This window comes from Macrotis lagotis, chromosome 8, assembly GCF_037893015.1.
Source record: "Macrotis lagotis isolate mMagLag1 chromosome 8, bilby.v1.9.chrom.fasta, whole genome shotgun sequence".
Classification (NCBI taxonomy): Eukaryota; Metazoa; Chordata; class Mammalia; order Peramelemorphia; family Peramelidae; genus Macrotis; species Macrotis lagotis.
In genome coordinates this window covers 17,917,254-17,931,357 of record NC_133665.1, presented here as the reverse complement: position 1 = coordinate 17,931,357, position 14,104 = coordinate 17,917,254, and the positions used below count along the sequence as shown (strand labels likewise).

General features: G+C 33.3%; 1 protein-coding gene across 6 annotated transcripts in view; it reads left to right on the top strand.

Annotated features, from left to right (window-relative positions):
- Positions 1 to 14,104, top strand: part of SNX29 (sorting nexin 29) — a 718,720-nt gene that overhangs the window by 447,839 nt on the left and 256,777 nt on the right. The gene's annotated exons all lie outside the window — the stretch shown is intronic.

Genomic DNA, 14,104 nt, shown 5'->3' with positions numbered 1-14,104 from the left:
TCCTAAGATCCAGTAATGGTGATAGAATTGCACTATATTTTGTGCCTTTTTTGATTTTTCAATATACTTAAATTTTTTCTCCCCTTGATAAATTGAGACTGTATTCACTTGGTGTTCTCATCTTTCAGGATTGATTTATTTTGAGGAAGTATTATTAGTTGATCCCTGGCTACTATTGGTTGATTCTTCACTACCTTTGTTGTAACTTGATTTTTCCAAACTTCCAGGTACTTTCTATGATAGCTTTCAAGAATTCTGTATTTATTTTTTGTTAATTATAATTTTTTTTTGCAAGGCAATGGGATTAAGTGGCTCGCCCAAGGTCACACAGCTAGGTAATTATTAAGTGTCTAAGGTTGGATTTGAACTCAGGTACTCCTGACTCCATAGCCGGTGCTCTGTCCACTGCACCAACTAGCTGCCCCAATTATAATTCTTAATGTCTAACATTTTTCTTACCTGTATATTAAATAATAATGACTAAACCTACCTAATAATTAAGATGCCTCTCCTAAATTACTCACCATACTTGATAAATATTTTTTTGAGGATGTACACATTGTGTGAATAGCAGTTTTAGGTACAGTTGCATATATAACTAATTTGAAATTCTGCTGATTGAAATGAATTTTTTTTTGGCAAAGAAATCTGCAGAGGAAAGTTATTTTATCTTTCATGTTCAGCTTGGCAATAATATCACTATAATAAAAATTGAAAAAATCTGAGCTGTGGCTTACAACAATAAATTTGAGAAAACAAGATTTCTAAATAGTCTTTTCCTTTCATTTCTTCTTCCTCTCACTGAAATCCTGAAAACAAAACAAACAAATAAAAAAAATTCTTCTCAAATCTTCTCCTGCTGGATGTTTTCTAGTTCTGCTTTGAGGTTCTGAGGAAGCAGTAAGGTGTTGCTTAGAAAATGAAAGATGAAGACAGGTACTTCTATTTTAAAGTGAAATGTTTCATCACCTGAAAGACTTCTATGACCTCTAAGAAGAAAGAAACTTTTTGTTTATTTTTCATTGCCAGGAAAATATTTGGGAATTTTTAGCCTTTGAAAGTCAGATCCTGAATGAAATGGATGCAGAAAATATGTAGTTGCCAGGGAGATGGTTTCCACAGCATTTAATAGCATTAAAGATACCTCACTTCTGTTTTCTGTGTTCAGAGTTTTTTAGAGCTTTGTCCATCCTTCCTGAGTTTTGAGTATGCAACCCAGATTTAAGAGAACAAGAAAAATAGTGGTTACTAAATAACTTTTATTCTTGTAAAAGTGACTCTTTTAGCATTTTGATATCTTGTTTGAGTTTGGAAAATCTTGTCACAACATTTTATTTTTTGAAGTATGATTTTTGCCCATTTTCTAACATCAGTAACACAATTACTAGCATCAATAGCTTAATTACTGATCATTGTATGATCAGTATGATCAATAATTGACATGGATATTAGAAACATATTGAAAAACTTTGGCTACATGTGTCCTTGCTTTTGAAAACTGTACCTGGGTGGGGTGCATAGGAAATAACCTTAAAACATCTGTGCTGGCATATGTTACACCAAAGTGTATTGCAAAGGTTTCAGTGCTATTGACAACTTTGGTTGTATTTAATTTGTTCCTAAGACAAATGAGTACCTTTTGGAAGCAAATATTAGGTTGTCAAGATTATATAAGTAAATGTTTTCTGGAACCTACATTCCATTTGACAGTGTATGTAGGGGCAATTGGAATCATTATCTGCCTACAGTTCCTTTGTGTATGATGTACTTCAACATTTTAGTATGGCTATAAGAAATTTTAGCTTCTATTGTTTTCATTTAACATTTACTTAGTAAAATTCAGCTTTTTAAAAAAATATGACCATGATTTCTGAAAAGTGTCTCTTTTAGCATTAGTTTCCTTCCTTGTAGAGAACAGAAAATCTATTACATATTATGTATAGTAAAGAAGTTCTACCAAGTATTTAAATTGTGGAAAAAGAATTGAATGATATCATTCATTTTGAAATATTTGTCCTAGCTCAACATATTTATGGGGCTTCAGAAAATGACATCTTTACCTTCCCTTCTAATAATAGGTCCCAGAGTGTAAGAGTAGGATATGTTTTTTTAGTCAGTTAATGGTGCTTTTGACCATTGCATTTTGGTTTTTCTCAAATATTCCTTTTTGTCTTCCTTTACAAAATTAAATATTTACCCCATAGACATTTTTTTTTTATTTTACCTATATGTCTCTCTTTCTATGCTTTGTCAGTCTTTAGTTAGGCAGATAAAGAATTCATTAAGCAGGAAAATATAAAATTGAGTTTGATACAAAAATGTGAAAATTAATGGTGCCTTCAGGAGTTGGCATAAATCTTCCTTTCCAGCTAGGTTCCATTACAACTTTAAAAAAAAACACCATAAATGAGGTTGTAGCAAATCTCTCTCTTGTTTGTATTGAGTTCCTTCTGATGTGACTTTTGTATTTCACGGGGGTCCTAAATCCAGCTATAGATTTAATTTGCCATTTGGTTCTTTGATTTTTCTGTTGCTTTTTTAGCTAGCACTGGTTGGTTTGTGTGCTGCTATGATAAGATAAACTAGGGCAAAATCCATCTTTGTTCTTGCTATCATCCTCCCCTCATGAATTTTATATCTAGCAAGCTTGGGCATCCATACAACTCCAGCACATTTAATGGATTACAGTTAATAAGCCTTTAGCCTATTTTTGCTCTTTTTGTAGCTCTTGGAATTGGAAGTCATAGGGGAACAGGCCAAAAGGGTCTGTTTTCTTTACTTAACTAATGGGGCATTACAAATAGTTGTTCTCTCTCTCTATATATATATGTTATTTAAAAAATCTTATTAATCATAAAAAACAATTATTTTTTCTTTAACTGATTAGGAGTCAGGGAAGCCTATTAAGCCTGATTTCAAATAGAAATAGTTGTTTGTAGAATAATTGCATGTTTTCTATGGTATATGAGTGACCTTTTGCTCTTCCTCCTTTAAACCCCAGATCCAATTTGTAAATTGGAGCTAATTATTGTAATACTTACCTTTCAATATGGTGAGGCAGAAAGCACTTTGCCAACCTCACAGTCCTTTACAAATGTGAGTTGTTATCCATTACTAATTGCTGCCAATTCTATACCTACTTTTCCAAAATCCATTGCACCCACTTCTTCCTCTCTGTATTCCATTGTGTCACTTGTAGAATAAGGGCAGATTAGTTTTGCAAAGACTGCTGTCATATTTTCTTAGGTAATTTTCTATTTAATCTTTATACCAGCTATTATTTTGAAACATTGCCTTGCTGCTCTAATCATGTTATTTCTCTACTCAAAAGCTTTTAGAATTTCCCTCCTGCTTACCAAATTCTATATAAACTATTTATCCTGGCATTCAAAGCTGTCCATAATTTGAATTCAACCTGAATTTCCAGACCAATTTAATTCTGCTTCTGTCAGTCAACCAGTCACTCTTCTGCAATAGTTCTCTTATTGGTCTCCTCATATAGTCAACTACTTCTAGTTTAGGCCTTCAATAACATTCACCTGAACTATTTCATCAGCCTCTTAATTGGCCTCTTTGGCTTATCATTCCTGTCTCTCATCTGACCTCTCTTTAACTGCCAAAGTGATTTTTCCTGGATCACATTTCTGACTACCTCATCCCTACTATTGTGTTCAGAAAGATCTCATGACTCCTATTTACCTCTGGGTAATACAGACTCTTCTCTTTGGCATTTAAAAATTTATGATCTGGCTTCATCCTATATTCTCAGGTTTATTACTCTGCTTCAGATTCTCTATTAAGTTATAACCAAACCAGTATACTTGCTGACCCTCATATATGACATTCCATTTTCCATCTTCGCTTTTTTGCTGGTTACCATCCTTCCCAGGATTAGAAAGAATACACCATTTGTCTGGAAGATGCATAACAAGTACTTAATATGTGCTTATTGGAAATTGAAGGGATGCCCATCAGTTAGGGAATGGCTGAACAAGTTATGGTATATGATTATGATGGAATACTATTGTCTTGTAAGAAATGATGAAGGGAATGGTTTCACAAAAACTTAGAAAAAGCTATATGAACTGATATAAAGTGAAGTGAATAGAACCAGGAGAACATTGTACACAGTCACAGCAATATGTAAAGAAGATCATCCGTGAAAGACTTAGTTACACTGAACAAAACAATAATCTGTAAAATTGCAAAGGACTCTATCCACCTCCAGAGCAACAACTGATGAGTTAACATAAGAATGTTAAAAAATTAAATTCTTAGTACTTTGCATAGATTTCCCCTTTGTACTCATCTCTCTGTATTGCACCATAATTATTTGTATACATATTCTAATACTTTGTGAACTTCCTGAAGAAAAATTCTCACATCCATCTTTGTAGCCTACAGCTTCAAATATATTAGGCATTAAAAATGTTTGATGGATTATATTAAATAGATGAATGCTTGATATTCCTTTCAGAGCTTCTACTTTGCATTTGGATTGCAAGTATGAAATCTTGAAGAATTTGCACCTTCTGAGTCCTCTCCATCAGAGATAAATGAACTTGTAGTTTTTCTGCAGATTTAGCAGGTAGCTGACCATGTAGCTTAGAGCCCTGATACACTCAGCTTTCCCATGATGAGTGTATTACATGCCTTTACCATGCAATTTCAAAATATATTATTTTCATTATTATAATTATGCAGTTCCTTAATTAATCAAAGAGAGCATAGTACCTAATAATTATAAATTTCAACAAAACAAAGGAAGAAATTTTAATGAAATAATAAGGGAAAATAAAACAGGTTTCTCTATTTTGCTCAAAAGAAGTATCCTTAATCATTTTTGTAGACCAAGATTCTTGAATTTATGAAGCCTTCTTAAAGCTTATATATAGACTCTTTCTTCCTGTTGTTCATTGAAAAGGTCTTTTTTAAAATATTAGCCAGAATGGGCTCCAGGGTATAAACTACACCAGTACTTTGATGGAACCTGAGTCTCAGTGTAGGTGCTCCTTTCCTGGTACAGATTATAGTACTTCCAAGGTTTTGTATTCTACATGATTCTCATCCATGTCTTCTCATACTCTTTCTTACAGGATTACCCTAAATCACTTCTTCTTTTAGTAGCTGAAGGCCACAGATATAGTTGTTGGTTTCAAAATCTTTTACCATTTATTGAGTTCAGAGCTCCATGCCATCAACAGGAATTACTAAAAAGAGAGCTAATTACTAAAAGGCCTTGGGAAGTCTGTAACCACTACAACTTAGACTATATACTTAGGAAGCAGAGAATAGCTGTCTATAATCCGACATGCTCTCTACATATTGAGAGAACAAATTTTGCAGAATTCATACAAAGGTTAAATGGACCAAAACTGTACAGGGAAAGTAAGTACATGGGAGATGAGAAATTCATGAGAATTGAGTTCTGTTTAAAATAATAACATGAGAAATCCTTTTATAATTCCTCTGTTCAGCAAGACAGAGGGCAGCTACATGGCACAGTGTATAGAGCACTGGCCTTGGATTCAGGAGGATAGAAGTTTGAGTCTGGACTCAGACACTTGCTACTTAATGGCTGTGTGACCTACCCTGATTGCCCAGCATCCAGACCTGTCTCTAGTCATCCTGATTCATATCTGACCCAGATAATTCTGGAGAAGAAAGTACAGCACCCCCTCACTCAAATCATGTGCTTGTCATGACATCACCTCCATGGTGTTATAGTCTTCAAAAATGAAGGACAAACATTATTACAATGGCAGCAAATAGAGAAGTGATAAAGAAGATCATATAAAAATAAAGTCATTCTTCCATCCAATTCAGGACTTCACAAAGCCAAAATCCTGGAAAGGGAACAAGGTAGGGAGGTTAAAAATCAAGGTAAGCCAAGTAAATAGAGTCTAAGCCTATGAGGAGCCCTGGGTGGTCACATCAATAGGTTTGGAAGCTTACTTAATGTCTATAGGATTGGAAACCTGCAGGAGCTCTTAGTTTGGATGTACCAGTGTTGCAGGAAGCCCATCTCATCTTAGCCTTAAGTATTGTAGCTGAAATAGGGAACAGAACCAGTACCAGATAGATCACTACATAGAGAGACAGGACTTGAAAGTTTACTTGAAACCCCAAGAATAGCCAGGAGTTAGAGACTTCCAGGGTGGATCCAAGATGCCAGCATGAAGCTAGGAAGCTCCTGAACTTTTCTCAAAACAACTTTGAATGAAGCCTGAAAACAGATTCTAAAGGCATATAACCCTTCCAGATAAATAGTGAAACAAAATTTTCGGCAAGATATCTTTGTTTTTAGGGGGTTTTTTTTGGCAAGGCAAACGGGGTTAAGTGGCTTGCCCAAGGCCACACAGCTAGGTAATTATTAAGTGTCTGAGACTGGATTTGAACCCAGGTACTCCTGACTCCAGAGCCAGTGCTTTATCCACTATGCCACCTAGCCACCCCCATCAGCAAGATATCTTGGAGGAAGTTCAGAAAAATGTCTGTGTAGCCCATAATTGTGTAGCCTAGTGTAGGTGAGAGAGTTGGGAAGCCAGCAAGAGGCTCTTAGCCATAGTGGCAACACAGGTCCCTGCCAGCTCAGGGATGGCTACGGTCCTTGCATGTGCATGTGGCTGAAGTCCCAGCTCAGTAGGCCAACAGTGAGGGTCTAAAACTTAGCTTTGGAGAGCAAGAATTGAACACCAAAACACTGGTGCATCCTTGGACTACTCTAGCACAGGGGGAAAATTGCAGACCCTCACCCTCTAGCACAAAAAGCTTGGGTCTATATACACAATACTATAGGACAGAACTCAACTATCAAAATGACCCCCCCCCAAACAAAACAAAACAAAACACTAATCACTGACAGCTGGTCACTGTCAGGAAAGCAGGGACAAAATGCCTGCAGTGTGAAGCAAAAGAAGTTTATGAAATGACCTCAAATATGAAAAGAACTCTTGGAAGTGTTCAAAAAGTATTTTGAAACTCAAAGAAGAGAAGAAAAATGGAGAAAAGAAATGAGAGTCATGCAGGAGAATAATGAAAAATTGACTGAAGAAAACCATATTTTTAAAAGTAAAATTGACCAACTGAAAAGAAAACCTGAAAGTTAACTGGAGAAAATGAAACTCTGAAAAACTAGAATTAGCCAAATGGAAATGAATAAGTATATGAGACACCAAGATTCCATCAAGCAAAATAAAAGCTTGAAAAAATAGGGGAAAAAAATGTAAAATAACTTTTAGGAAAAAAAATGACTGACCTGGAATACAGATCCAGGAGAGTAAATTTAAGAATTACTTGTCTATCTGAAAGTCATGATCAGAAAAAGAACCTAGACAATATCTTGCAGGAAGTAATCATTGAAAGCTATCTTATTATACTAGAACAGGAAGATAAAATAGAATCCATTGATCACTACCAAAAAGAAATCTCAAAATAAAAATTCTAGACAATATTATAGCCAAATTTCAATATTCTCAGGTAAATGAGGAAATACTGCAAGTAACCAAAAAGAAGCAATTTAAATAGCAGGCAGACACAGTCTGGTTTATGTAGGACTTAACAACTCCAATGTTAAAGGATCAGAGGGCCTGGAGATATTCTGAAGGGCAAAGGAGTTTGGATTACAATCAAGAATCAACTACCCTGCAAAATTCAGCATATTCTTTCAGGGAAAGTGATGACTTTTTTTTTGAAAGAGAACTTTCAAACTTATTTAACTGATAAAAAAAGACCAGAACTGAACAAAAAGTTTGATCTTCAAATACAAGACTCAAGAGATGTAAAAAATGGTAAAGGAAAAAGGAAAATCAATTAATAAGACTAAATTGTCTACAGTCCTACATGATTTACAATACTTGCAACTCCAGAGAATTGTATTTCTCTTAAGATAGTTGAAAGAATATGCTTATACAGAGGATGAGGGTAGAAATTGACTATGATATAATCAAATTTTTAATTCTTGAGGGTTGTATTTCAATCGGAACAGTTGGATATAGAATACTTGAAAAGGGGGTATGGGTATAAAATGATGTAAAGATGCTTATGCCTTGAGAAATGTACTTCTATCAATAGTTGAAAGAAGTATACTTTGATAGAGTGCTTGTATACAAGACAACTATAAAACAATTAGGATATGGGGGAAAGGAATTATATTAGAAGTAGACGAAGAGTAAGAGGGTAAATAATAGCACATGAAGAGACACAAAATATTTAATATAGAAGAGGGAAAGAAGGGAGGATATGAGCACTAAGTAAATCTTGCTCTCAACATCTTTGATTCAAAGAGGGAATAACAAACTTTCCCAATTGGGTTTAAAAATTTGTCCTACCCTACTGGGAGGGAGAGGTAGAAAGGAAAAGGAAAAGAAAGAAGGCAATTATAAAAGGGAGGGGAAAAGTAAAAGTTTTTAAAAAAAGGAATAAAAGGGAAAAGGGAAAGAAAAGGGAAGTGGGCTGATAAAAGGGAGTACAGATTGAGGGATTAAGCAGTAAAAAGCAAAACACTGATGAGTAGAAATAAGGGCAAAGGAGAGAGAAAAGTACAAATGGGAAAGAGAAGATCTAGGGAAATAGACAGTAATTATGACTGTGATTGAGAATGGATGAATACTCTCAGAATGGAAGTAAATAGCAAAGTAGATTAAAAACCAGAATCCTATAATACATTTTTTACAAGAAAATTTGAAGCAGAAAGATACTCAGGGTAAAGATGAAAAACTGGAGTGGAATATATTATGCCTACACTGAAGTAAAAAAAAAAAAGAAAAAGAAAAAGCATAAATAAATCAAATTAAAAGGAACGAGGAAGGAAACTATATCTTCCTAGAAACCTTAGACAAAGAAGTAATATTAATATGAAACATATATTTACCAAATGGTATGACATCCAAATTCTTAGAGGAGGTGGAGGAAGACAGAGAGCAAAACAATATTACTGGGAGACTTCAACCTACCTCTTTCAGAATTAGATACATTTTACTATAAAATAACCAAGAAGGAATTTAAGGAAGTAAATAGAATTTTTGAAAAGTTATATATGATTGCCCTCTAGAAAAAACTGAATACAAAAAGAAAGGAATATATCTTTTCCTCTGTTATAAAATTGACTGTGAATTAAGATATTAAAAATATTATAATGTAGTAAAAATTACATTTAATAAAAGGCCATAAAAAGATAAGCTAAAATTAATTGGAAACTATATAGTCTTATATTAAAAAATGAGTGGATCAAGCAACAAATAATAGAAATAATCAACAATTTCATAGGGGCAGCTAGGTGGCGCAGTGGATAAAGCACCGGCCCTGGAGTCAGGAGTACCTGGGTTCAAATCCAGTCTCAGACACTTAATAATTACCTAGCTGTGTGGCTTTAGGCAAGCCACTTAACCCCATTTGCCTTGTAAAAAAAAAAATTCATCTAAGAAAATGACAATGATGAGACATCACATCAAAATTTGTGGGCTACAATCAAAGCAACTAAGGGAAATTTATATCTCCTATATGAATAAAATACAGAAAGTAGAGATAAATAAATTGGGCATGCAATTTAAAAAGTGAGAAAAAGAACAAATTAAAAATCTTCAATTAAATACAAATTAGAAATTCTGAAAATCAAAGGAAAAATTAATAAAAGTGAAAGTAAGAAAGCTATGGAAAAATGCAATAAAACAGGTAAGCCTTTGGTTAATCTGATTTAAAAAAATAAATTGGGAAAAAATTTTATAACTAGTATTTCTGACACAGGAATCATTTCTACAATATATAGAGAACTGAGTCAAATTTATAAAAAAAAAAACCAAGCCATTCCCTAATTGACAAATGGTCAAAGAGTATGCAAAGGGAATTTACAGATGAGAAAATCAAAGATATCTATAGTCATATGAAAAAAATTGCTTTATATCATTTATGATTAAAGACATGCAAATTAAAGCATCTCTAAGGTACTACCTCACACCTCTCAGATTGACCAATATGCCCAGAAAGGACAATAATCAATGTTGGAAGGGATGTGGGAAATCTGGGACACTAATGCATTGTTGGTGGAGCTGTGAACTCATCTAACCTTTCTGGAGAATAATTTGGAATTATGCCCAAAGGGCAGTAAAAATGTACATATCCTTTGATCCAGCAATACCACTACTTGAATCTGTATCTTGAAGAGATCATGGAAAAGGGCAAAAATATCACATGAACAAAAATATTCATAGCAGCTCTGTGGTGGCAAAGAGTTGGAAACAGAGTGAATGTCCATCATTTAGGGAATGGCTGAACAAATTGTGGTGTGTACATATATATTTACATATATATGATGGAACACTATTGTGCTAGGAAAGATGGGATTTCAGAGAAACCTGGAAAGACTTGCATGATGCTGAGCAAGATGAGCAGAACCAGAAAAACATTGTATACCCTAACAGCAGCATGGAGGTGATAATCAACCTTAATGAATTGGCTTGTTCCATCAGTACAATAATTAGGGACAATCTTAGGGTATCTGCAACAGAGAATACCATCTGAATCCAGAGAAAGCATTGTGGAATTTGATCAAAGATCGGAGACCATTACTTTCAATTTTAAAAAAAAGTTGTCTTTTGTACTAGCTGTCTCTAATATTTTATTTTTTCTTCAAAGATATGATTTCTCTCTCAACACATTCAATTTTGATCATTGTATAGCATGGAAACAATGTAAAGATTATCAGACTACCTTCTATGAGGGAGGGTGGAGGGAGGGAAGGGAGGGTGGGGTTAAAATTATAAAATTTTAAACCTTATAAAAATGAAAGGTAAAAGTACCATTGTATATAGTTGGAAAACAAATAAAATATTTATATTAAAAAAAGAAATCGAAGAAGCCATCAATGAACTCCCTAAGAAAAAAAATCTCCAGGACCAAATGGATTTACAAGTGAATTCTACCAAGCATTTAAAGAATAATTAATTCCTGTTCTATATAAACTATTTGAAAATACAGATGGAGTCCTGTCTTATTCCTTTTACAACACCAACAGAGCATTGATATCTAAACTAGGAAGAGCCAAAATAGACAAAGAAAATTATAGACCAATTTCCCCAATGAACATAGATACAAAATTTTTAAATAAAATTTTAGCAAAGAGATTGTAACAAGTTATTACTAGGTTAACATACTATAATCATGTAGGATTTATATCAGCTATGCAAGGTTAGTTCAATATTAGGAAAACAATCAGCATAATTGACTATATCAAAAAAAATAACAGAAATCAAATGATTATCTCAATACATACTGAAAAAGCCTTTGACAAAATATAGCACCTTATTCCTATTAAAACACTAGAGAGTATAGGAATAAATGGAATTTTCCTTAAAATGATAAACAGTATCTATCTAAAACGATCAACAAATATTTTATGTATAAAATGGGTATAAAGTAGAGGCATTCAATAAGATTAGAGATGAAACAAGGATACCCATTATCACCATTATTATTCAAAATTGTATTAGAAATGTTAGCCTTAGCAATAAAAAAAGAAAAAGAAATAGAATTAGAATAGACAGTAGGAAGAAAAACTTTCACTTTTTCAGATACGATGCTAGAAAACCCTAGAAAATCAACTAAAAAACTACTTGAAATAATTCACAACTTTAGCAAAATAGCAGAATATAAAATAAACCAACCTAAATCATCAGCATTCTATATATTACCAAAAAAGTCTAGCAGCACAAAATGGAAAGAGAAATTCCAATTAAAATAACTGTAGACAATATAAAATATTTGGGGGTCTACTTACCAAGACAAATCCAGAAATTGTATGAACACAATTACAAAATCTTTTTTCAGTCAAATAAAGACAGATCTAAACAACTGGAAAAACATCGATTGTTCATGGTTAGACTGAGCTAATATAATAAAAATGACAATTCTACCCAAATTAAAAATTACTTATTCAGTGCCATACCAATCGACCTAAGAAAAAACTATTTAAAAAATAGTAACAAAATTCATCTAAAACAATAAAAGGTCAAGAATATCAAGGATTTTGCTGAAAAAAAATGCAAAAAATGGTAACCTAGTTGTACCGGATTGAACACTAAATTTTAATATGGCAGTCATCAAAACTGATTGGTACTGCTTAAGAAACATAGTAATGGATCAGTGGATTAGAGTAGGAGTAAAAGAAACTAATAAATGACTATAATCTACTTTTTGACAAACTCACTTCTCTATCTTCTGGAATAAGAACTTATTATTTCAAAAAACTTCTAGGAAAACTTGAAAATAGTCTGAAAGTATCCTACATTTCACTTTTTAAAAACTTTTTTTTATGTTTTTCCTTTCTTCTTCATGGTTTTTTCTTTCCTCTTATTTCTGATTCCTATTTCACAACATGACTAATTTGTAAATATGTTAATGAATGTACATGTACAACTTTTACCAGACTATTCATTGCCATGGGGAAGGAGAGGGAAGGGAGGATAGTAGAAAAAATATGGAACTCATAAATTTGCAAATGGATGAATATTGAAATACTACCATTGCATATAATTGAAAAAATAAATTTCCATTTAAAAAATAACTCACTGTTGGACAAAAACAACTGGGAAAACTGGAAAATAGTATGTGAAAAACTCGGCATGGACCTATATCTCACCCTCTTTGCCAAGATAAATTTGAAATGGGTACAGGATTTAGACATAAAGGATGATATTATAAGTCATTTAGGAGAACAAGGATTACTATGGAATGGGGTTAAGTTTATGACCAAAGAAAATATAGAGAATATAATAAATTGCAAAATGGATAATTTTGACTTACATTATGATGGGTAGAGTTTCCAAAAAGTTGAAGGTGACATTCACACTGTAAGCTGTCAGATGACATCTGGAGAATCTTATTTGATTCTATGTAGCATATTTTTTTGAAGGACATTTATAATCTGGAGAGCATCTAAAAAAGTTTTACACAAATAAAATCAAAACAATCAAATTTAGAAGGAATGCAGAAAGATGGGAAACATTTTTCACAGTGTTTCTGATAAAAGATTAATTTCTAAAATATATAAAGTACCGAATCAAATTTATAAGAATGCAATTCATTCTACAGTTGATAAAAGGTCAAAGGAAATGAACAGTTTTCAGATGAAAAAATTTAAACTATCCAAAATGATACGGAAAAAATGTTGCAAATTATTATTGATTAGAGAAATGTAAATTAAAACAACTCTGAGATACAACCTCTCACCTATCAGATTGAGTAAAATGACAAAAAAGGAAAATGATCAATTTTGGAGAGAATGTGGGAAAACTAGGACACTAATGTACTTGTTGGTGAACTTGTGAACTGATCCAACTATTCTGGAGAGCAATTTGGAACTATGCCCTCAAAATCAAAAAACCCACTGATCCAACAATACCACTTCTAGGTCTATATCCCAAAAAGAGAAAAGGAGCTATATGTGCAAAAATATTTAAAGCATCTCTTTTCATTAGTGGGAAAAAATTGGAAATCGAGGGGATGTCTATCAACTGAAGAATGGCTAAATAAGCCTTTGTATATGAATATTATGGAATCCTAGTGTTATGTAGGAAATCATGAGTGGTCTGACTTCAGAAAAGCATGGAAAACTTGCATGACCTGATACTGAGTGAAGTGAGCAGAATCAGGAGAACATTATAATAAACACTAATAACAACATTGTGAGATGATCAGCTATGATCATCATTAACTATACAACTCCTCTAAGCAGTTCAGTGATCAAGGACAATCCTCAGAGACATGTTATGGGAGATGCCAACTACAACCAGAGAAAATCCGTGGATTTAAAAAAATTTTTTTTAATTTTATTTAGGGCAGTGGGGCTAATGTGACTTGCCCAAGTCACACAGGTAATTATTAAGTGTCTGAGGTCACATTTGAACTCAGGTCCTCTTGACTCCCGGGCCAGTACTCTATCCACTGTGCCACCTATCTGCCCCAAATCTCTGGATTTTTGAATGCAGAACAAAGGTTATTATATTTACTTTTTTAAAACTTTTTTCTTTCTTTTTCACATTTTCCCCCCTCAAGTTCTAGTTCTTCCTTCACAACTTGACTAATATAGAAATTTGATTGCTTCCTGCCA